This window comes from Meleagris gallopavo, chromosome 3 (genome assembly GCF_905368555.1).
Source record: "Meleagris gallopavo chromosome 3, MGAL_WU_HG_1.1, whole genome shotgun sequence".
Taxonomy (NCBI): domain Eukaryota; kingdom Metazoa; phylum Chordata; class Aves; order Galliformes; family Phasianidae; genus Meleagris; species Meleagris gallopavo.
In genome coordinates this window covers 28,966,680-28,990,297 of record NC_139406.1, presented here as the reverse complement: position 1 = coordinate 28,990,297, position 23,618 = coordinate 28,966,680, and the positions used below count along the sequence as shown (strand labels likewise).

At 35.6% G+C, this 23,618-nt stretch overlaps 1 protein-coding gene across 2 annotated transcripts in view; it reads left to right on the top strand.

Moving 5' to 3' along the window:
- Positions 1–23,618, top strand: part of LOC146544646 (uncharacterized) — a 105,560-nt gene that overhangs the window by 65,071 nt on the left and 16,871 nt on the right. Inside the window, exon 3 of one of the 2 annotated variants that reach the window (XR_014882178.1) lies at positions 10,346–10,502. The exons of the other annotated variant lie outside the window; for it this stretch is intronic. The gene's annotated coding sequence lies outside the window, so the exon portion shown is untranslated. The remainder of the gene's footprint in view (positions 1–10,345; positions 10,503–23,618) is intronic. 2 annotated transcript variants of the gene reach the window in all.

Below are 23,618 nucleotides of genomic sequence, written 5' to 3'. Positions count from 1 at the left end.
TATGGTCCCAAATATACATAGTTTTACCACTTGGTAAAATAGGAAAATGGTGACATTATTATGAAGCAATAAGTATAAAACCTATTTAATAAAAAATGTTACTGCATACTGTATAGTATTTAAAAATTCATATTGTTTCCTTTTTGAAAAGAATATTGCTTGTTTCTTGGTTTGTAAGGTACAATAACTCTAAATTGTCCAAACGTTTTGAGATTTTCTTCATGAATCTTGATTAAATACTAACCTAAATTCAAGTTTTGCCCATGTTCGAGTGTAATCCTCAAATTTAATTGAAAAATTTTTAATAATATTTAATAATATTTCTAAATCTGGAATATCTATTGTCATATTTTGTATAAAAGATGTTATGTCCAAAAGGAACTTACTCTCTGAATATACAGTTACTACAAACTAACCTCTTAGTTAAGCTGTTAGAAGAATAGGCTTCTATATAGTTCCAGGAATGCTCACAAGGTATAGTGTGGAATTTTCCTTTATGTGCTAAAGCCAATAGGAAATTGAGTGGTAAGGTTGAGATTCACAGATACTGTTTTGTAGTACTACAGTTGTAAATAGAACTTCTAATAAAATTATTTACTGCTACTGAAATACACACCCTATACAAAATGTGCATCTTTACTTTTATGTTGCCCACAGATGCTACAGATTTCTCTAGCTCACCTTGTTGTTTATTATTATGCACTGCAATTTTATTCATAGATCATCTCTGAACAATGTTTTTTTTCTTTGTATCTCGTTTCTCTACTCACTTGGAAGAAGCTTTGTGCATGTCTTTTCAGACTCTGGACAGCCCTAAATAAAAATAAATTGCCTGTACTCTGGGTTATTAGAAAATACTTGTTTATCACAGTCAGTGCTAGAAGGAAAAATTTCTGCTTAACTATAGGTAATGAAGAGCTAATCCTTACCATTCATGGCAGGAGAAGCCATGTGGACTTGGGGAAAAAAAAGATAGGAAATCTAGAAGGAAGAAGTCAACTCTGTTCTAAGATATGCACTTTTAAATTTCCCTGTTGTCTCGGTGCATTAGTTGGCTTGTCACATTGTATTTTCCAAGCTTCTTTGTATTATGTCACGTAATATGACAGAGACAACCCTTGTGACAAATCACACAAGCCAGTGTGTCAGCGGGGAAATAGAAAACTGACAGTTCTCTGAATAGTCCCATAAAAATACTCAATAGAAGGCTGTAAAAACTTTCTAAAAATATAGACCTATATTTTTTACTGCTGTAAACCTCTCTAAACAAATTTCAGAATACTAATATAAAGAATTAAGACAAAAGGTGAAAATTTTAGCTCCAGCTAAAATGTAGAAAAGGCTTAGTTTGGGATGGCAGATGGGATTCATCCATAGCTTTCTGCTCTGCCCCTATCGCAACTGTAGTTTTAGTTTTGAGGTGTAACACTGGAAATTGCAGTTACTCAGTGGTAGCTCGTGAGCAGCTTCTGTCTGAGGACAACCAAGTAATATCTTCCAGTTGTATTAATACAAGTAACTCCTACTTGTCCTCATGCAGAATTGGACTGAATTGGTAGATCCTTTCACCCAATCCTAACCCACTTGATGTCTTGCACTAAATAGTAAGGAAGTGCCTATATATATATTTTTTTTCTGTTTGAGATGATGATGTTTGTGTGTCTGTACTCATTATTTGTATTCTTTCATGCTTTGTAGTTTTGATTTCTAAGACTCATCTTTCTCCTTTTTAGATATCTAATTAGCAAATGTCTCTAATTTGGATGGGGGGGTGGGAGCAAAGTGGTTTAACAAAATATTCTGCCTTGTGTCTTAGGTGGCACAATCTGCAGCTGTTATTAGAAGAGGAAGCAATTAGAAATAGAGTTCCACATTTTGAAAACATATCCTATATCATTTTTAGGGCATGATATGTTCTCACAATCTGTTAAATCTACCTCTGTCATTCTTTCTGAAATTATGAGGACAGTCACAGATTTAGAAGTTTTGAGGGAATTCCTGTTGTTCTGAAATTAAGAAGAGAATTGATAGGGAACTGTAATCAATAACTGTTTACATATGTAGTGTGTTCTGTTAAATGTTTCAGTGGCTCCTTCCAAGTAATGTTACGAAAAAAGTACTTTGGTATGGTTGATGCTAAAGTCATGTACAGATACAGGACTCAGAAGCTGACAGACCATTGATCTCATTTCTTTCTTATAGCTTTAAAATGTAAAGAAAGTTGGAGTATTGATTAGCATTCATTGTGTTTAAAAAATGCAATAATATTTCTCTCTGATACAATTACTTCTGCTGGTTTGTGTTTTCCATGTTTCTGTGCAGCTAAAGCAGTAGCATTACTTAGAGAGCTTTATGGTTAATTTAAAAAACTCATCGGTATATTTCCATTTCTTTTCCATTATTTCAATTACAATAAATAAAAGATATCATAATAACTCCATCTCTCAGTGCTGTGACTACTGTTCTCTAAAACAAAAATATTACTGTGGTTGAGATGTTACTGCAACTATAAATGATACCTAAGTCCTCTTCTAGAAGTTATGATAGCTAAGGTAGTCAACATTTCTATCACTGCTGTTACAAAGCAGTCGTATCTGGCAGAGGGTTATAATGCGATATCTTAAGCTCTTGGAGTTAGATATATGTACATGTGTGTCTTTGTGGAGTTCAGTTTAAACATGTGTGTGTATAGATATGCAAGAGGTTTGTTACTGTTTTAGTCGCTTTGATTTTGTCTACTTCTACACATGAATAGCACCTGCATCTTTATTTTGCACTGAGTGGTGTAGTGTTGAGGATGAGATATGGTGCAACTTTCTTTCTGTATCTCAGTAGGAAAAACCTGAAAACAAATGATATGATATATTTTAATAAGATGGATTAAAGAGAGGAATACAGTAAAAATTGCTGGGAGCCCCAGTTCCCTTCAGCATCGTATGGACACTGGATAAATTTTCCAACAGCATGCTGAGCAGACCCTGTTTAAGAAGTTCTTACTCCCTCACATATGGCTGTGCCTTTCGTTGTGTGTAACAAACAGAAATATGTATTTTTTTGACTGACAGATTGGAATGTTCTCTCTTAACACCCACCAGTGCATGGCATAAGCTGGCACAGTGAATTCTGGCAGATTCTCTTACAGCAGCTATTTGTGCTAATGTATAGGTTTGTCAAGCCTTATGTGTAAGGATGAGTATAGTATACTAAGGGCTATTGAATGTCGGTTATTATTTGAAGTCTTCAGAAGGGTTCTCAGTACAGTTCTATAGTGTATGTCAGCTACTGGCCTTTGAAATGATGTTTTAACTAGAGTACATTGAGGAGGAGGGGCTGAAATCCTAGAGAAAAGGGGTAAATCAAAATTTCCTGGGTTCTTCATGAGTGCTCGCTTGTAAATTTAAAAAGCTTTAGTTATGTGTTTATGTCTACTGTAATGCATCTTGAGGACATGAAAAGAAATATCTGGTAGAAACAGCTCATTCTTTGATCAAATAGCTGCAAAAATATTAGAGAAGTATTTCTCTGTTTCAGAATTTAATTTCTGTGATGATATAATCCATTTAATTTACTCATACTGATTCTGAAATAGGAAATTAATTTGTTGAATGACTCTTGCTGTTGACATCAATATTTAAATGTTTTGAAGAACTTGAAAAATAAGCTCCTGTATTGCACTTTAGGAATGTTTCCTGCTCTGGCAGGGGACTGCATAGGCAGTCCTATGGAGTTTGTTACTGACTTATTTTCTTTTGGAAGATACTGTGGTCTGGACACAGTCAAATTCTACACCTTTGCAGAGGAAACTTCAGTAAGGTGTAAGTGCAATGCAGACATTAAAAGTGTTCAATTTATTTTGAGGAAGAAAAATCAGTTACTGTAATCTCTTGTAGATTGCAAGCTGCTCAACTTCCGTTATCTCTGTGTTAAGACCAGCAGTTTGACCAAAAACATCCATCAGGACAACATCTGCTATTAACTTCTTTATTGCCATTAGTGATCCCCTATCTATCTTCTGTCAGAAAAAGAAATAGTGTCTGAAATTGCAATTTCCCTTCATGCCTGTGATTTGGTGTTTCATTTATGTAAAATAGCAATGTATAACCTCTCTAAATCTGTTTAATCTTGTTTTATTTCTTGTTAATATTTGTAAATTCCTGTATGTAAAAAGATTGCTTAGAGTTTATAAAAAGTGGTGCAAGCATTAGTTAAGATAACTTTATTTTTCTTCATTTTGGTTACTTGATGTATAACATAGCTTATGGTCTTTAAATTTAGGCAAGTGTTACACAAAAGCATGGATGTTTCAGGAAACCCTTCTATCAGGTACATTACTTCTTGACCTTTTATATTTCTCTTCTGCAGTCTAACTACGTGCAGTTCTGTGGACTTCACCTTTACCTGAATCTTTAATTTGTCCAAGTCAATTTCAAAGTCTCTAATAGCAACTGCCATTTGAAGTTTATGACAGTCTAGTGCTTGTTTTCCACAGTGATATTATATCACCTGACTCCTAGTCATTCAACTGTACAGATGTAAACTCTGCCATAAAAATGCTTTCCAGCCAGGAGTTCAGTGCTCTCCTATATATTAGTGTATAGTGCAGTACTTACATAGTACTCTGCAGTTCCATATAATTCTGCCAAGTATGGTGTATCGATATAGTTCTGGTATACACTATTGTAACTAGCATTCTCCTAATTTGATTTTCATGAATTTCTTTCTGATGTGGTTTGTTAGGATCTGTGACAGCATTAATTTCACCCCAAAGCTAAGTGTTGCTTATTCATTCCGATTTGATTTCAATACTCATTTTCTTACATTACTGTTCATTACTGTTTTCAGTTTTCTACTTTTTACAAGAATAACTTTACCATAGATATGTTAAGCATATTTGATATGTAACAGTGTGTTAAATTCACATTCTTTTTTATCTTGTGCAATGGGGCTCTTTCTCTGGTGGCAATGTAGTCACAGAAAAGCATTAATGAAAAGCACCTTCACCTTTACTGTTTCTCCATACCATTTTATGGAATGTGCAAACACTAAAACAGAACAACAACAACAAAAAAATAGCAAAACACCATTGTCCTTTTTGTATTTAGTAATTCTGTAAAAATGTACGAAATATTTTTGTCTGGCAATTTCAACAATAAGATCAGCTGACTAAAATCTTAATCCAGTTTTGAGGATCGGAGAAAGGATTTGTTAATTGAAAAGTGTCTCAGTAATGCGTGATAATGTAGTTTTTACATGTAACATCTGTAGATTGTGTGCTCTGTAGTTCATACTCCTGATCTTCAAGTGTATGAACCACACCAAGTTAGGTGTACTTAAGATTCACACATGGATATTGTTTGAAATAGAAGTATACTTAAAAGTGCTGTTGTGAAACTTTATTTAGAAATCATCTTGTTACAATTCCTGGCATCCTTCTCCCACTTCCATGGGTATTTTTACTGGCTTGCAGTTTTCTAAGGTTATACTGTCTATTAAACCCCTTGACTGATTTAGCAGTTTATTTCCCATTTGGCTTGTCTGTCCGTGTTCTGCTTATAAACTTTTTGACAGAAGCATGTGCCTTATTGCACTTTGTCATTTTGTGCTTTACTTGCTTTTTTCACTTTGACAATTGTGTTCATGTTGAGAACACACTAGTTCATTTACTTTTTAATAATCATGAATAATTGAACATACCTGTTGAGTTTATATTCTGCTTTCCCATAATAAAACATGTGAGGGGAAGAAAATACTGCTGGATTTACTGTGGTTTAACAGTTATGTTTGAAGTCAAAATTGAAGAGCTTTTGTACTCGTTCTTCTGTTTATTCACTTACGTATTTGTTTGCCAAAGTGCATGAAGGTCTCACTTTGAAATATTTCATGACAGTTGAAGTTGGATGTGTCCAATCCCACTCATTTCTACATATCTGTGATAACAAATATCATGAAAATTTTGCACGTAGACAATTCAGCATCAACTGTTTTCTATACTATTTATTTCACAACCTTTGTTCATTAATGATTTCAAGTTTTCTGATAACTCCCATTAAATATATTGAGGAAATTACATCTGTGAACATGCATGGACCAAAAAGAATAATCACACTTCAAAAAATTTTTTCATTAAATTTCTGTCATCTCCTTTTCATGTTTGTAGATGCATTGTGTTGCACAGATATTAGCAGGAATAACAAGAATCTTATTGTCAACCTAACACCGGTTTGGTACAGATCAGCAAAGTTGTACGTCAGAGCTGGCTGAAAAATAGAAGCTTTTTTAAGATTTCGGAAGTTTTCAGTCAGCAATGGAAGGAAAATGCATCTATGCATAGTTTCATGATTAGTGAAATGCTAAAATCTCAACTGTCCCTCTTTCCCTACCTCCTGCTCCCTACCTCCACCTCTCTCTATAGTATTTTCTCTTTTGTACTCTTGGTTTGAAAATCTGTCCTACTGTAAATTATTTCTGGGAGAGTTTGACCAAAAGGTTTTCAACACCTGCAATGGAGAATGCTTTACCTTTGTGACAATACAAACAAGATAAAATGAGGGTGATACTGCAGTGGTGTATAATACATGATTGGCTGTTATCAGACTTCTTCCATGTAGATTTTTCTGTACAGTTTTTTCAATATTTCTGTTTCTAAGCTGTGTTTCTAGGCTCATGTGAGAAGGAATTTAGAAAGCAAGGGGAACCTCTCTGAAACTCATGACTCAAAGGGAGGGCCTCCTGGATGAGTGTGTTAATTTTACCCTCTGTGCAGTAAATAATTAAGTGTACCTTGCCATCTCTAACAGTGTTAAATTGCTGCCTTATTTATGGTTAATCTTTGTTAAATAACTATATTCTATCAATAAATATATTCTTGCTTCTCTCTTATGAGTGAAATGTATAGTAGCCATCTGTGATAGGACTTTAACAGAACAGGAGCGAAATCTGGAATAAAGCTAAAAAAAGGTTTTGGTCTTTTGGCTTAAAAAACAAAAAAGGAAAAATAGAAAGTAGTGGGATTAGATAAAGACAAAATAGACATGCCTTTGAGGTATCATAGTTTGAATCAATGAAATGATATGAAATCTTCAAGCTTTTTAGTTTTCTTTTTCTTGTTCTCAGATCTTTGTTAATGCTACAACTTAGTTTCTCCTGGCGTTGCCTTTACACAGCTTGCGTATCTGTGTCCTAAGCAACAAAGTCTGTTTAGGAATCTGGCCCTGATCAAAAAGGCCTTTGCCTTTTTATATATATACTGCCTTATTTTATATTTTCACAGTTTTGAACTCATACTGCAAGTTCCTGCATCAAGCACCCTGTCTGGTCCCTTTATAATCACAGAAATTGGAGAACAAAGCCTGCTCCTCTGCTCGACTTAGTTCTGAGTTGGGAAAGAGTACTCATGATAGGGTGGCATAGTTTTCCCAAGTGTTAATTCTGGACAGGCCTATCTGAGTATTGAAGAACATCTGTAACTTGTACTAGAAAAAGAAACTATTCTCTTGTTTATTATTTATATAGTATGACTTGTAAAAGTGCAGTATTATTTTGACGATGGCTGTGTATTTTGAAATTTTCTACAAATATATTCTCAGTATGTGATTCTGAGAAACACAGAAGAAAATCCACATATCTATAATTATAAAAAGTTATTTATTATGATTTTTAATACATTCTGAACTTTTAATAGTTATTTCTCAGGGAAAGCTGCTATTGTAAATGCTCTGGTTTAGAAGCTGACTTTTCTATGACATCCCCCTTAGGCATTATCAACTGTGTTTAATGCTATCTGCATCTGGCATGTCTAAATCAGTGTCAGAAGTTGGATCAGAATTGGTTCTTTAAAAATATTTCAGATCCCAAGGAGCAAACAGTTTTCTCTCTGGTGGCAACATTATTTTAGTACTTTGAGATTATTTTGATTATTTTTATGCAAAATCTATACTTGTTGCCTTATAAAAATTTTATTTAGACAAACTGAAGTTGCTTTCACTTGAATCCTCGTCTCTGTACCATGCAGAATCAACTCATCTTCTGCAAAGAAGCTTGTTCTCGATGCTTATTTTAATGGGAAGCAAATGATGAACAGAGGGGCATCAGGTGTTTGTGTGAAGCATGTCTTGTCTTCTAACTATAGCTGTTTTTAAAAAAGAGTAGAGGGTCTTCTTGGCAAGTCTTTTGGAGAATGGAGTGTTTATTTTAGATCAGACAAGGGAAAGGTAGATTAAAGACATGTTCAGATTACATCTGTGTGTCTAGGATACTTCTTTTTAAAACATTCCGTAGACGGAAAATGTACTCCAATTCTTTAAAAAACAAACCAAAATCAAATGAAGTGCAAGCATGTTTGTCAGAATCTGCAGCTTTAGTGCTGGTTCTATATCTGCCTGCCTGAGTACAGCTAACTGTCTTGGAGGCAGAGCAGAGTGAAGTGAGCTGTTTCTGAGCAAGCGAGAAAATGGTTGGGAAGCTCGTTGCCTTGCTTGATGACTTGATGTTTGCTATCACGCCCTGAAAAACTTTATTTTTGAAGTTAAGTACTCTTTGTGCTTCTGTGTTTGGTGTTACTGCCCCACATTCTTCTGTTCAAACAGTTAAGACTGATCTTAAGTATCCAAACTGGTGTCAGGCATGAAAAGAACTGTATTTCCTAATGTTTACTCTTCAGTTACTACTTACGGCTAGTAACTACTCTTTAAAAGTTTACTTTGTTCTGGCATCAGTTTTGAGATAGGAATCTACTACCTCAGCCTGTTAGCAAAGGAGAACATGCAAGACGTGGAAAGCACTCTAGCTTGAGAAGTGAACAGCACACGAATTGGTTTGCCCTTGTCTGCATGCTGTATTAAGTTACCTGCCAGAGTATTGCCAGTAACATTTCACTGCTTTACTTTTGAATAGAAGCTCCTGTAATTGCACGTAAACAGATGATGAAAAAAGATCTAGAAATGTAAACTGAATTGTGTAAGAAGTGAAGTGTGAGCATGTGGACAGGCTCTTTCAGAGTCGTGCTTGATTTTCATACAAACACTAGAAGAATACGAGAAAAGAAAGGAAAGAGAAGGTGGCAGGTAGACATGGGAGATTGAGATGGCCATATTCAGTGTGAAGGTTTAAAAGCAAAGGTTGAAATACAGCTTCAAAACACTTTCTGCCTCACGAAGATATTTTTCAGTCATCAAATATCTGTTCTTAATATTCTTTGAAGTTCTGTGAATTGTTTTACCATTTTAAGAATTCAGGAAGGGGCGGGGACAAAAGCCATAGTCATATATTGTCTTTGGACATTCTTATGGAGATGGTTGTTGAGTGTTTTCCCTAACTGTTTTTTTTCTGTAAAAAGGCGGCAGTTTGGGATGGAAACCAAATGCTGATTTGCCAGTTTACCCCGAGGATATTTAGAGATACTAGCTGATCCTCAGGAATAGGTACCGTTTAGGATCCTACCTACAAACTGTGGGTGATGTTTTGTTGCACTCGTGTGATTCTATTTCTGTGGGAGTGAATATAAGTGTGTCCCGTTCCTAGTTTAGAGAGCAAGCTTCAGCCTATTCAATGTAAATGATGTTTTTCCTCTCTAGGACAGAAATTTCAGACTTGTGAACTTGAAATTGAATTTCCGTATAAAAACAGTGGTCAGACATGAAAGCCAGCTTTTAGAACAGGAGGAAAAGTTCCTAACAAGGATAGGGGGAAGCTTTTCCCAATACCTTCAAAACTTCTCAATTCCCAGTATGAAACATCAGAAGCTGGTGGATGCATTTTATAAAGGTTCAAACAAAATGGACAAAATCTCCATTTACCTTCAGTAGACTTAGGATGTGTTTAAAAAATGGAGCTAACTCTTATTATAGGTCTTCTCTGCAGTTTAATTAGTTGTAGAAAAAGCAAGTGGTTAGACTGGACAAATGACAACATGACCATGAATAGGGAATTGTTATTAACAGCACATCAGAAAAGTGTTTTATCTTAATTTTTTAATCTTTTTTTTTTTTTCCTTTAGAAATAAGGACAAACATTCACCCAAACAAAATAACAAATAAATCTCTCAGCAGGGAAGACCAGAAGAGAAAATCCTTTACTTCACTCTCAGAAAGCCTCTGTATATTATACTAGATGGTATTTATTTGCACTGACAGTGCAGATACTGAGCTCCAGAGAAACAGTAGTAAATATAAACAATAATCAGTGAACTGCAAAAGAGTCCTTTTTCTTTGGTTATTTGAATCAGTATTCACATGAACAAATGATATTTGAAAAAAAATAAATACGTAAATGTATGCTGTGCTTCAGACAATAGTTATAACTGAACAAACCTTTAGACTAATGGATGAATGTTATCTTGACTGTACAGAAGAATGAAAGAGGTACTTCAGCAAAGTATTCAAGAAGTGTTTTGTGAATGCACAAAATGGATCCCTGTGGAGATGGAGGATGAGATGAAGAGAAATCAGAAAGAGTGATTATGCTGAAACCAGCGCTACAAAGAAGGATGCTTGAAAGGACAAGTGGTAAGTGCTTGAGAAAGTCTGCGTGCATCAACACTTGTATGTTAAACCAGCGAAAGCCTAATGTCAAGAGTTAAGGGTGACTGAATCATATCTCCTTTTTACTCTCTCAAGGGTTCCCGTCACTTGTAAGAAAGGCGTTTTGCTAGAGCGAAGCTGTAATCAATTGTTCCTAAGGCTAGGTCTGGGCTGTTTTTTTCTGATGATGCTTACACATGAATGCCAATAACAGAGAGCTGGAATTATATTTTCTTCCTTGATATCATTGCTGTGCTTAGCTTACTGCACTTGGCTTGGCTGTTTCCCTAATGTGTCTCTGGATTCTGTGGATTTAGAATTTGAAATAAATTAAATAACTTGCATTAAACAGATGGTTTCAGCAAGCCAAAATATTACAGGCATTAATTCTCCAGCATTTCTGTGATTTTTAAGGAGGCTTGAAATGAGCAAATGATTATAAATAAGCAGTGCATATTATAAGCAACTTTACAAGCCATATGCTTGATTTTTCCGACCAAAAGTCAGAGCAGCTTTTCCAAGTCCTTCCCTATTGGACAAAGTAGTAATCAAATATTAAAACTATTTAATTAATCCTATAAGGGTAGCATTTTGCTGTTAAAGGATTACATTCAATAATACAATACTATTCCATAATGTAATCCTAAGAATGCTAAAACAGGACAAAAATGAGGGATCAGAGTCCATATATTTTATGTATGCATAAGTGTGGCAGAAATTCATTTGACTCTGAAAATATGCGTATTTTCCTTGGAAAGTATATTTCTAAAGTTTGCATTTCTTGCCTACCACTGCATGCAGACTTGTCCTCTCCTATTCTTTCTTTCCATAGCTCATTGCTGTTATTCTCTCATTCCTCATATCCTTGATGCAAACTTAGAAATTAAGATAAAAAAAGGGAACTCTTTCTTCTTTCATTAAGATCCCTTTAGTTTACTTCATAAACTGCAGAAAGGGACCTTTTCCTTCAGCTGACTTAGTTGTTTTTGCAAAGGTTTTCACTCTTTGCAAAGGCTTTTTTTTTCTTCTGTCTCATCTGGCTTCCGTGGCTGCTAGCTTCGGAACTGGACTGAGGCACTTCAAAATCTAGAGTTTCAGATAGCCATTTGCTTCACATAGTCTTTTTCCATCCACTGCTGTGTGGGCCAGTAGACCATCTTCCGATCTACTGGCAGTAAGTTTGCCCTCTCTTACCTTGATCTCTACTTAGTTTAGTGTTTCATTATTTGATTAAATACAGTGCATGGGTATTTGTTGTAATGAGTTATGTATTAAATGCGATGAGTGGTAGTTTTTGTTTTAAGAAAGTGCAAGGAGAAAGAGGCCTCAAGTGAAATGTGTCAGTCTTGTGTATGTTAGTCTGGAGAAAATTTCTTTGAGAATTAAAGAGTTATGGCTCACTTGTCTATCAGAAATGGTCTTTTGTGTTTTTTTTTCCCTTTGCTGCTAACCCAGAATGAACTCGGGCTGATGGCATATGCATTGTTCTTTGCTGTGTGATTTGACAAATAAATGTAAGTCTATTTTCAGCTCAAGGTCAGGTCAGCTGTGCTTCTATGTAACCATGGTGAGTGTTGAAATGCTACAAGGATGGGGTTTCACCATTCTCTCTGGTGGACCTGTGTGGAATATGTGTGTGCACACCACTGAAGAAAGCAGCAGAGATCAAATCACTGTGAATAGCAGGGCTGAAATACCTTAACAGACCTGGGATTTATTGCTGCTATAGTCACTGGTTCTAAAAACTGTTAGCTTTACAGTGGCACAGCACAACTTTAATTCACAAGCTTTTTCCTATGAAAAAGAAACTAGGAACAAACTCTGCAGTGTTTCATCTCAGTTGGTTTTAGGATGTGTAATAGCTTTTCCTTTTATAACATGCAGCATTTTTACTTATTTATTTTTGCAGTTGTTAGGTTGCTAATTATAATCCTTTTGTTTGCTTTTATCAGTGTTTCTCAGTCACTTGTCCTTCAAACAACATAATTGTCCTTGCATGTATCTGCTTCATCCAGTTTATCAGCATCTCTCTTGATAAACATGTATTTCCACAGTCATTCAGTGAGCTCTGGATAATCTTTGTAGCCAGCATGTTTGGAAACAAAACCCATAATTCCTCCTTGTTCAAATGAAGCAAAGTTACAGGAATTAATTACTGTACCTGACTACTGTGTCTCATCCAAATTGAAGATACTAAGCACTTCTTGTCACTGAAAACAAACAAAAATCCACATAGCTAAGGCAAAGAGTGGGAATTAAAACTGGAAAATCTGGATGCTGAGAAAATTAAGAAGAGAGCAACCACGTGTATTAAGTCATGATAAAATTATGTGTCTCACTGCCATAAACAATGTAAAGGGGATTTTATAATTGTTTTGTCAAGAAGACCTGATTGTGGACAAAGGCTCATGCAATAACTATTGTAAATGTACACCACAAAACAAGAAAGCATTCTCTGACTGCAGCAGAACTACAAACGTACACGCAAATGTGTATGCAATCTGAGAAACTGGATGCAACTATCAGTAGGGATTTCTGTGAACACCTGATCACATGTGCAGGGTAACAAATACATTGGGCATAGATAGGAAGTAGAGTCCAAACCCTAACTCATACGATGAAAAATCTCATCTTGTCACCGAAAGATAGGTTTAACTTTTTTCTATTCTTTTTTTTTTCTTTTTTTTTTTTTTCTTGAGAGCTGGCTGGTAGGACTGGAGCCAACTTGCTTCAGGAGGGGCAGAACTAACATCTCCAGGTTTCATATGGATTTGTCTCCCATCCTGTATGTTTTCTTTCTTTTCTCCACTGCTACCTGTATGTTTTGCTGAGTTAAAACAGCAGCACATATGTATAGTTAGAAAATAACCATAGTATGCTGACTTATTGGCTGAGTGTTACCACTAGATCACATAGGAGTCTGAGTTATAAGTTTTTGTTTAATGATCTACTCAGCCACTCAGCCAAGCATTAATGTAACTTGTAGAATTTAATTTAAGGCAATCCCCCATGTCAGACTCAATTGAATGTGGTTAATATATTAAAAAATTGGAAGAGAGAGCAGTGTCGCGCCAGAAAGTCAATTTGACTGAGGGAACAGAGCATCTTACAAGGGATGCTTACAGGGAAGTGTATTCTTCCACATTAAAACTGCAGCATAAGGTCTCTGAGAAATGGACGTTATTAACACCAATGTTCTGTTATGTTTCATGGCTGGGCAGCAGAGGAGTGGTCTGACAAAATGGATATGGAAGAGTACATAAAGCAAAGGTGAGTCACTGAATTCCTCTGTGGAAAAAATGGCTCCCCCTTACATTCATCAACACTTGCTGAAGGTTTATGAAGACCTAGCAGTGGGTGTGAGCACAGTGAGGAGGTGTGTTTCAGCAGTGTTGAAGTGATGTGAAAGAACAGCTTCTTCAGCTATAGGCTGGGTCATGTTAGCTCTCTTGGGCTTCATGATTGAAATATATGTATTCTTGTAATAGAGGATATATTAGAAAACCAGAGTAACCTCCAGTTTATAATGCTTTATGTGTTCTTTGGAATTGCACAAGTGGATTTGAAACAAAAAAGCTCCCCTCATCCCTCCTCAACTAACAATTTTTTCTGTAAGAAATAGTATGTAAGCTTTAAGTCTGTTTTCACAACAGATTTGAGTTTCTTATATTTCTATAATGAGTTTATTCAAATTATCCATCATTTTAATAATGCTTGATAATTTGTTGTGGATATAATGCAAGCTGCCTACAAAAATTTCAAACTAACTTTATTTTTCAGCGTCGCTGTTTTGGCTTTTTTTTTTTTTAAATTATTTTTCTTAATGCATCTTATTCTGATTTTCTTGGCTTAGTTTTTATTAATTTGTTTTCTGTTACAGTTTAAGCATTTTGTGCAGTCTTTGTGAAAGCAGTATAATCAATTCAGTATAGCATTAAAATAATTCAGCGTATAATTAACTTCAGGTTTTTCAATACTTGCTTTTGATATGATGTACAAAGTTATTTCCCTTATGAATTTCAATAAGTTAAAGCTCTTCAGTGCTTAATGAAACATTAATGAAACAATGGTTTATCACACTAGCAGTATTTTCTACCATCTCCATCTTTAAAACGTGGCAAATTAGTGCGTGTAACTTCTGTGTTTCCTAACTATATCTATGGAGTATAAGCAATAAATACAAGTTCCATCTAACTGCTTTAATATTTACTAGTTGATGATTGTTCTTTGTATAAATATTGAACAGTCCTATTCATTCAGTAATCAATATTCAAAATATTGAGCAATATTCTTTTTTAGAATTCTATTCACTTCATTTAAATACTCACATTCTTTTAAATTTAGACACTCAGAATCATAGAACCATAGAATGTCCTACATTGAAAGGGACCCATAAGAATAATAGTCCAGCTCTTCCTGTTTCATATCATTTTAAAAAGGCATGATATTGAAATTAGATTCACCACATGCTTAGTGTGTTCTCTTTGTTGTTTCTGTTTTCCCTCTTAAATATCTAGTTTCTGGATTTAAAACAAAACCCAAATCTACAGATGTTACACACAATACAAGAAATAGATTAGAACATGACTTATTTGAAGTTTTTGAATAACTTCATTTATGTTTTTCTCTGTGATATGAGATATGTAAGGGACTTTTCCTTTCTTTCCAAAACCTTATAATGTTTGAAAGGTGCAGGAATGTCAGAAAGTAGCAAAAAGGAGGAATGAAATGCAGAACTCAGCTTACAAGAAGACAGGTGGCTTATATGAATTGATTTGCTGGAAAAGATTTAGAATAGCCCTCTTAGGTAGCGTAATTTTTGTAAAACCTTATTTTTTTGCATCTTGTTTCTTCTTCCTAAGGTATTTTCCTCAGTGCTCTAGCACAACTCAAGTCATGTTTTTCTCATTAAAAAAACTAAAAATCTGTAAGTTGAAAAATGAAACAAAGTAGAATGTGAGAAGAACACAGTAGATGGAGAATATTTTCAATTCAAGTTGATATGAATTCCAAAAATTCCAATACAACTTCTGAAATTCACTGGAAAAACTGTTTTCCCATGCTGCTCCTCCTTTTTTTTTTTTTTTTTTTCTTGCATTGTCTGTCATCCAAGCTTCTTCTATACAGCTACGTTTGATAAGAGAGTAGGTCCATTCTTTTGGTACAGGAGAAGATTAATTTTTTCATTGCCTAAGGAGAGACTCCTGCCTTCAGTTTTAATCCTTCATAATCCCCTCACCACCTCTGTGCAAAAGTGCACAGAATAATTTAGATATGTTTTCAGGCTCAGAAAGGCTGAAAGTAGATTTGGGATTTAATTTAATTTTTTCCTCACAACTTTGTTTTGAAAGCACAAATCATAGTTAATTGACTTGTGTGAGCAAACTTGGCACTGAACAGCTAACAAGGACAATCCTTTCTACAAAAGCCAAGAGTTAAAAAAAAATATATAAGCTACAAAATAATACAAGATTCATGATTTTTGAACATGGTTAACAATGGTTGAATTTTGATTTACTAAACTCCATAAAAATTGTACCAGTGAGTGGAAGGAAAGTTAGGCTAAAATAATATCCTAGCAGCACTGTATTTTTCATGAGATCTTGTTTTTGTTGTAGCAGGGATATCCTTGTTTTAGCCAAACTTAAAAGATAAGTAAGATCTTGTACAAGCTATCAAATTTTTATCTAAGGTGTTTTGATCTTAGATTACTTACTAGGTGTATTTGTGATAGACACTTATGTGTCTGGAGTGAAATACAGCATTTGGCTTGGTGGCTACCATGGAAAGGTGCACCATCATGAACAAAACAAGAGAGTAGTCATTAAGTACCTTAAAGGAGGAATGAGTTTGCAGAGGAGATAACTAAAGATCGAGTCATCATATATTATATATATATCATGCCTCTGGAAACTGAAGATGGAAAGATAATCTGGAGTGCACAGTCCAGAAGATCTATGGTACGTTCTCATGAGCAAGTCAGTGAAGAATACACCTAAAAGATGACTTCTAATACCAGTATTTTGAATGAGTCCTAAGAAAAGGAGATTAAAGCAGACAGCATACAAAGAACAAGTAGTTAGTAAGAATGGGATTAATCTTGAACTGCTTTCTGTCAAAATTTGCACATCTAATTTAGTTTTTCTGGCATCCCTCAGTACGCAGTGTGGCTCTCTGGAGCAATTCATCCTGTATTTTTTAAACACCTCTTTTAAAATGGAGTCGTTTGTCCTTTGTTCCTCTTTCTCCACAAAGAAGGAAACCTCAGTGGTGATCATAAATTAACTACTTAGTTTGTAGGCAGCTGGAAGTAGGAATTTCTAATCCTGCAGAAGATACGAGAACAGGAGTGCCCACCCTCCTCCCCCCCCCCCCCCACCAAAAAAAAAAAAAAAAAAGGAGAGATAAGACTATTCGTGAGATTAGTGACTTTGCAGAAAAACTGAGTTTGGCGGTATTCAACGCATATTTTCCTGCACGTAGAAGTGTCAGTTCTTCTGGCAGAATGTGAAGTTTAAACTATAACCCCCAAGACAGAACCATCTGCAGTAGAAGCACCAGTGGAAGCAGTATGCTGCTGGTTCATTGGCATCTGGAAGGATTAGACATCCTTGCTTCAGTTAGCTGGAATTCAATAACTATTCTTTATGTATTTTTAAGTAGCTAAAATCTCACTGGTGTTCCTGAGAGATTTTGTCAATGGAAAGGACTATTTACTGATTTCATGCAAATCACCTGACTCTAAGATGCTCTCTCAAAGCAAATCCCTAGAAACCATAGAAATTGCAAGTAATACACACAATTCTCAGTTTTTATGCAATTCAGTATACTTTTTCCCCATGAATTATGAAAACGGAACTGTAACTAAAGCTTAGATAAGTACAAATATGGTTAATGAAGCAAGTTTTCTTCTATCTGCTTTTCCTCTAATGTTGTTTATTATACTTGTCTTTTAGAGAAAATTTCATCCTCTGGGCCTTCTTAATTCTCTAGAGCTCTCTGTCCTGGAGCTTAAAACACTGCATTCATCTTAGAGGCTTTTTTTTCCCCCTTCAAATGACAGTTGTTCTTCTATAATTTAAGTTTTTTTTTTTTTTTTTAATGTTGTTATCATACTGAATAACAGAAAATTAGACTGTGCCGCAGCAAATTTCTGTTCCATGTGCATGATTGTATTAATGAGAAAACACCCTGAGAAACTTCTGAAAAAAAAAAAAAAAGGGGGTGGAAGGAAGTTTTTCTTGCTGACATTCTGGAGGGAAATGTCCTATTGTAGTGCTTCTTATATATTTGACTGCCTTTGTGTGCAGAGGTAAGAACAGAGCTATTCTTACTTTTTATCCTGGGCATTTGTGAAGAAAAACATGGTGGGAGAGATGTCTTAACTTCGAGTCTTCGTTTTTAGTTGTCAACTGGGACAACTAAATATTAATGCATAATAAAATGATGTTCTAATTATTATATTGAACTTTCACGTTTTTTGAAGAGTCTGTCCCAGTCCTTTCCCTTTTAATCAGTACTCAGCCTGTGACAGGGTACTACTGTTTTCCCTCAAGGATGACATGCTTCATTTTATAAAGGAGGCATTTTTAGAAAATGTTGTCTCTTTCAGACCTTAGCAGTCTTACCTCCAGTTCTCAGATTCCTTATGTACTCCTGTCTAAATCTACTACATTCTGTATTACTGGGAATTTTTATCCTATGAGCAACTTCTGTGTTAAAATGCATGATCTCATAAGAAAGTAAATGACAATTAAATTTAGTTCAAGTCGATTGGAAATCTTATACTGATAACTTTGTAGATGCTAAAGGAGAGGCCATTCTATGTTTGGGAACAGGGACTACGAATTAAATGCAAACGTTCATAAAAAAAAAAAATCTTGAAAGTATTTTCATATTAAACACTTAGCAGTTCGTATTCTACCAGAATAAGTGTTGTATAAAAAAACAGTCACAGAGATTAAATATTTGCTATTTAATGCAGAGTCAGCAAGTGTAAGAATTTTAAAAATAGATCATGAATATTTGGGATTTCACAGGTCCATAAATATGTTTAGAGAGGTACAGTAATCAAGAATTCAGAAGATGCTGAACCATGGTGAATCTTATAAAAGATTGATTTAAAGATTCTTCCAAATCAAATGTGAGTTGATGTTCTTTGCAAAATCACGAACCATTATAAAAATATTAATCTCTGTTTTTGGAAGTGAGTACAATTTCTTGTTTGTATCACATCTGTGCTTTTAGCATTATCTTGCTACATATATTAGGAAGGTAGACTTTGAAGAACATTGAGTTTAACAGTATTCCTAGACTCCTGATTATTTCAGCATCAGGAAAATGAAAGAGATGCAAATCAATGCTTCTGTATTCATGAAAAAGGTTTTATTAAAAGTATATTTTTTCATCTCAATATTAAGTAGAAGAATGACAGACTCAAGAACACTCTCTAGAGGAAATAATTGTGCAGTACTTGGAATTATTTAAAAAGTAAGTACAAAAGGTGTTGCAAAAGGGAAATCTGGGTCCATTTCACTGTCAGGATAATTAGAAATTGAGTACTTTTGGCAAAAAGCCTTGAGGCACCACAGGTCTGTCTTTGTTTAGTTTATCTAACTGAGTTTGTAGACATGTTTGTTGTGGTCTTTTCTTTCTGCAGTGCTTTGGCTGGGGTGTTGAGATTCTGTGTTGAGACAGACTGTGATAATGCCCTTATTCATGGGAATCTTCATGGGGACTGGCTGAAACTTATGTTAGAAAAGTGATCTAGTGTCCACACATCTAGAACATTGACTGCTTATTTAGCAAGAAGGACTTCAGCCATCAATCCACTTAATTAAACGATGAACAATTTTATTAGTAGCTAAGAGTGAGACAAGTGAGAAAAGTAATAAAACAGCAGCTGGCGTATTACATGCTCTTTGGGGGCATTTTTTAAAGTTTGTTTAATTGGAATATTTTATCAGAAATTGGTGGTGACAGTTATAGACTTGATTAAGGGATGGAATGAATAAGAGATAAGAAGTCATAAAAAGAAACCTCTGTCAGAGGTTGCAAGTTTTTGCTGTTGTACAACAGCACTCTTCATTGTTAGTAATATTCTGAACTGAAGAAGCAGTAGAAAATTAGCAAGCAAGTTATAAAAGATAGACCAGTAAAAGTTATGAATGTGTGTTTACTGTCAGCATAATGTATTATTTCTGTTATGTATAAAGTTATCCAAGACCCATAGAAGTGTAAATGGTTGCCAACAGCTGTTTCATTAAACTGCTCCAATTCAGCTAAGAACACTCTGTGTGTATATCAGGTTGCACAGCGTTCAACTATGTGATCAGTGAAATACAGAGCAACATAAGGCATTTGCTTTTACAGTGGATGTAGAATGTCATTATAGTACAGTGAAACACTGCAGATAAACAGAACATTAAATGAGGAAAATAGTTCAGTATTTCTCAGTATCTCTTCCTTTTCAGTATTAGTTTGGAGCTTAAGCATACATACACTGATGTTATTAAATAATAATAATGAAAATGAAAGTGCTTTGACTCTCATTGGAAATCTGTTGGTGACAATGAAGTGAATGTTAATTAAGCTAAACACTAGGTCGTGCTTTGCATTAAGAAATGCTAAAAATGCAGGCTGTCAGCTCATATGTATTGACCTAATTCCTAATGCTATTACTAGTTCATTGAGGAATATAATCTCACTCAAGATATTTCCCAGGAAACATTTCAATCTTCTGTTATGGACTTGTAATTTCATGCCATGTTACTACATTAAAAAGAGTCCCTGGACAGATTCTACCTTCACAATTAGTTTGTACAGTGTTAGAATATGTGCGTCACTTATGTGTAGTCTTCCTACAGGTGATGTTTACTGTGGTTTATCCCAAGGCAGGCTCCATATGATCAGTAATAAAGATTCCTTTCCTCTGTTCAGATTTCTCAACAAGATGTTTTCAGGTAGCCACGTGCACATGCAAGTGATGTCTAGAGGAATGAATGCCTTAGGTCCTAAGTGCTAGTTCCTTGATCGGGGCTGTGTGAGCAGACAAAGTGACCTTACTGGTACTAGTCCTTACTCCTGTAAGGAATCAGTCAATCTTACACTATTTGAAGTAATTTTGTATCCAAAGCACATATAATATCTAACATAGCTAAACTGCAGCTAGGGAACTTAAAAGCTACTGATTAAACTTGAATTGTGTAGAATTACTTATGAATATGTCTGTGGAAGGCAAGCCCTTGTCACCTATTAAAGTTCATTTTTTAAATCTATATAACGCAGATCAGATTTTGGAATATTGGGCAGCCTTGTCATTGTCACTATCGGCTATTATATATGTTTTATTGATCTCTATAGCTCTGTTTATTCTGTACTTAAGCGTTACTTTATTTGAAAGATGAATCTTTGGTGAAGCATCATCTTGGGTGCAGCATAATATACATCTAGTTCTGAATGCTGTTGAAGCACTCACACTGAGATCATGTTGAAATTTTACCCTATAGAAACCTGCACTTGATTAAATTAGCATTTTCTTGACAGCTTTATAACTTTCAGAATCTGTGACTGCTACTTTTGATAAATGTTCTCCTGTTGAGAGTGTGAGAAGTACTTTTAGCAAGTTGTGTTGTGGATGCTTCTGTGCCAAATGCATTGCATGGCATCTGTTCAAAGCAGTTTTATCTCAATCTTAAAAGAGCTGTTTTACTTATCAAATTTAACCCAGCTTCTGTTATAATATTCCTTTAGTAATTATGTATGAAGAGCATGAGCTCATTAATTACAACAGACCTTTCCTCTTCATTTTGGTGTCCTGGATACAGTGATGACTTGTATATACGAGGAGATTTTGGTGATTGAGAAAAAACAGTAATGAAGAGTGAACAGCTGTGACCAAATAGTATATTTTAACTAGAAGTCAATGATGTAGTGGCTGGTAGGTTCTTAGTTATTGCTGGCCTTTTGTTCTAGAACTAACCAAATTAGAAATAATGTTTTTTTTATTCTGTTCAGAATATTAATTTGGTTAGCAACCTTATGCGAATTAAGTTAAACAATTTTAAATATCTACTAAATGTGTTGTTTTAGCATTTTGTTTTGAATGAAAAGGCTTATAATAGAGGTACGTGACCCCAAGCGATATCTGAAAGCCATGCTGTTCTTAGTATTGACAACTGATAGTCATCTGCACCCTGGGTTCACCAGCAGGCTTGAAGTGTCCTGACCAGTCTATAATCCTTATATCTACTTGACACATCAAAAGTTCAGTGGTCATCTCCTAGCTCTCAGAGATGGTCCTCAACTAGATCATCTCTTACACAGTAAGTATTGTGTCACTGTGGTCGAGGAACCTGATGTCTTATCCAAATTGGCTGACAAATTGGCTTATCTCCTTCATCAGTGTGTTACTGGGTGCCATGGCTCCATATCAGAGCTGGCCTTTCACTCAGCAGCCAAACCTCAGGACAGGAGCTGGGGAAGTACTTGCAGAGGAGCGGGAATACAAACTTTTCAGGGCAGATGGAGCCCTCAGGCACTAAAGGCCCTAGTGATTAGGTGGAGACTCTGGATATGATCCAGATCACGTGGAATTCAGAGCAAGGTTTTGAGTTGACTTCAGTGGATTTTGAATTAGTTGTTAAGTCAATACACATGGCTGTACTTGCTCACTTAGTTCTTTTAAGGAATACCTGTTCCCTCTTACCATTCATCTTTTTGTTACTTATAATGGCCAACATTTATAAAGGAGGCCTTTTCTCTTTCCTTACACAGATGTGCATATTGTCATATTTTGCTTTTCGCTTGTTACTCACAGTTCATTCCATTGCTTCACAGAATTTTATTTGTGTTTATTTACATTTGTATAAAATCATAGGTCAGTCTGTTATTAGATTATCCATCCCTTTTCTTTCTTTACGGGAAGAACTCTTCCCCCAAGAAATTGCACGTAATCTTAGAAAGACTTAGGTTGGAGGGGACCTAAAAGATCATCTAGTTCCAACCTTCCCCTGCCGTGGACAGAGTTGCTACCCACCCAATCAAGCTGCCCAGGGCCCTATCCAAACTGATCTTGAACACCTTCAGGGATGGGGGCATCCACAGCTTCTCTGGGCAGCCTACACCTCACACCCTGGGGGTATAAAATTTCTTCCTAACATCTAACCTAAATTTCCTTTTATTTTAAAGCCATTCCCCTCTGTCCTATCACTGTCAGACTATGTAAAAAGTCATTCCCCCATTCTGCTTAACTCCCTTCTAGTACTAGAAGGCTGCAATGAGGTCTCCTTGGAGCCTTCTCTTCTCTAAGCTAAACAAGCTCAACTCCCTCAACCTATATTCATAGGAGAGGTGCTCCAGCCCTCTATCTTAGTGGCCCTTCTCTGAACCTATTTCAGTATCTTTCACATCCTTCCTGTACTGGGGGCCCCAGCATTGGATGCAGTACTCCAGATGGGGACTTAGAAGGGCAGAGTAGAGAGGGGGACAATTAGCTTCATCTATCTCCGTGGTGGCCACCCCTCTTTTGATGCAGCCCAGTATATTGTTAGCGTTCTGAGCTGCAGGGGCGCAGTGCTGCCTCATGTCCAACTTTTCATCCATCAGGACTCCAAAGTCCTTCTTGTCAGGGCTACTCTCAATGACTTCTCTCTGTCTTTATTCTGATATGTAGGATTGCCTTGACTCAAGTGCAACACTTTGCGCTTGACCTAGTTAAATCTCGTTAGATTCTCACATGCCCACTTGTTGATCCTGTTTCGCTCCCTCTGGGTGACATCCCTTCTTTCTATTGTGTCAACTAAACCACTCAGCTTGGTGCTGTAACCAGACTTGCTGAGTATACACTCAATCCCACTGTTGTTTCTGTCTTCAAATTAAGGGCTGTAATTTTATTATTTTATTTTTGTTTGACTTTTTTTTTTTCCACTTGGTGTTGCATATTTTCTTGTACATAGTTTTCTCATATTCCACGAATTCATAGAAAAGTACGGTACAGTCTACTGGTCACTTTTATAATGTCTGAAGACCACTTTAGCAGGAGCTTGTTTGTTTGGTTTTTTGGTTTGTTTGTTTTTTTCAAGAAGCAATGGGAAGAGTTAA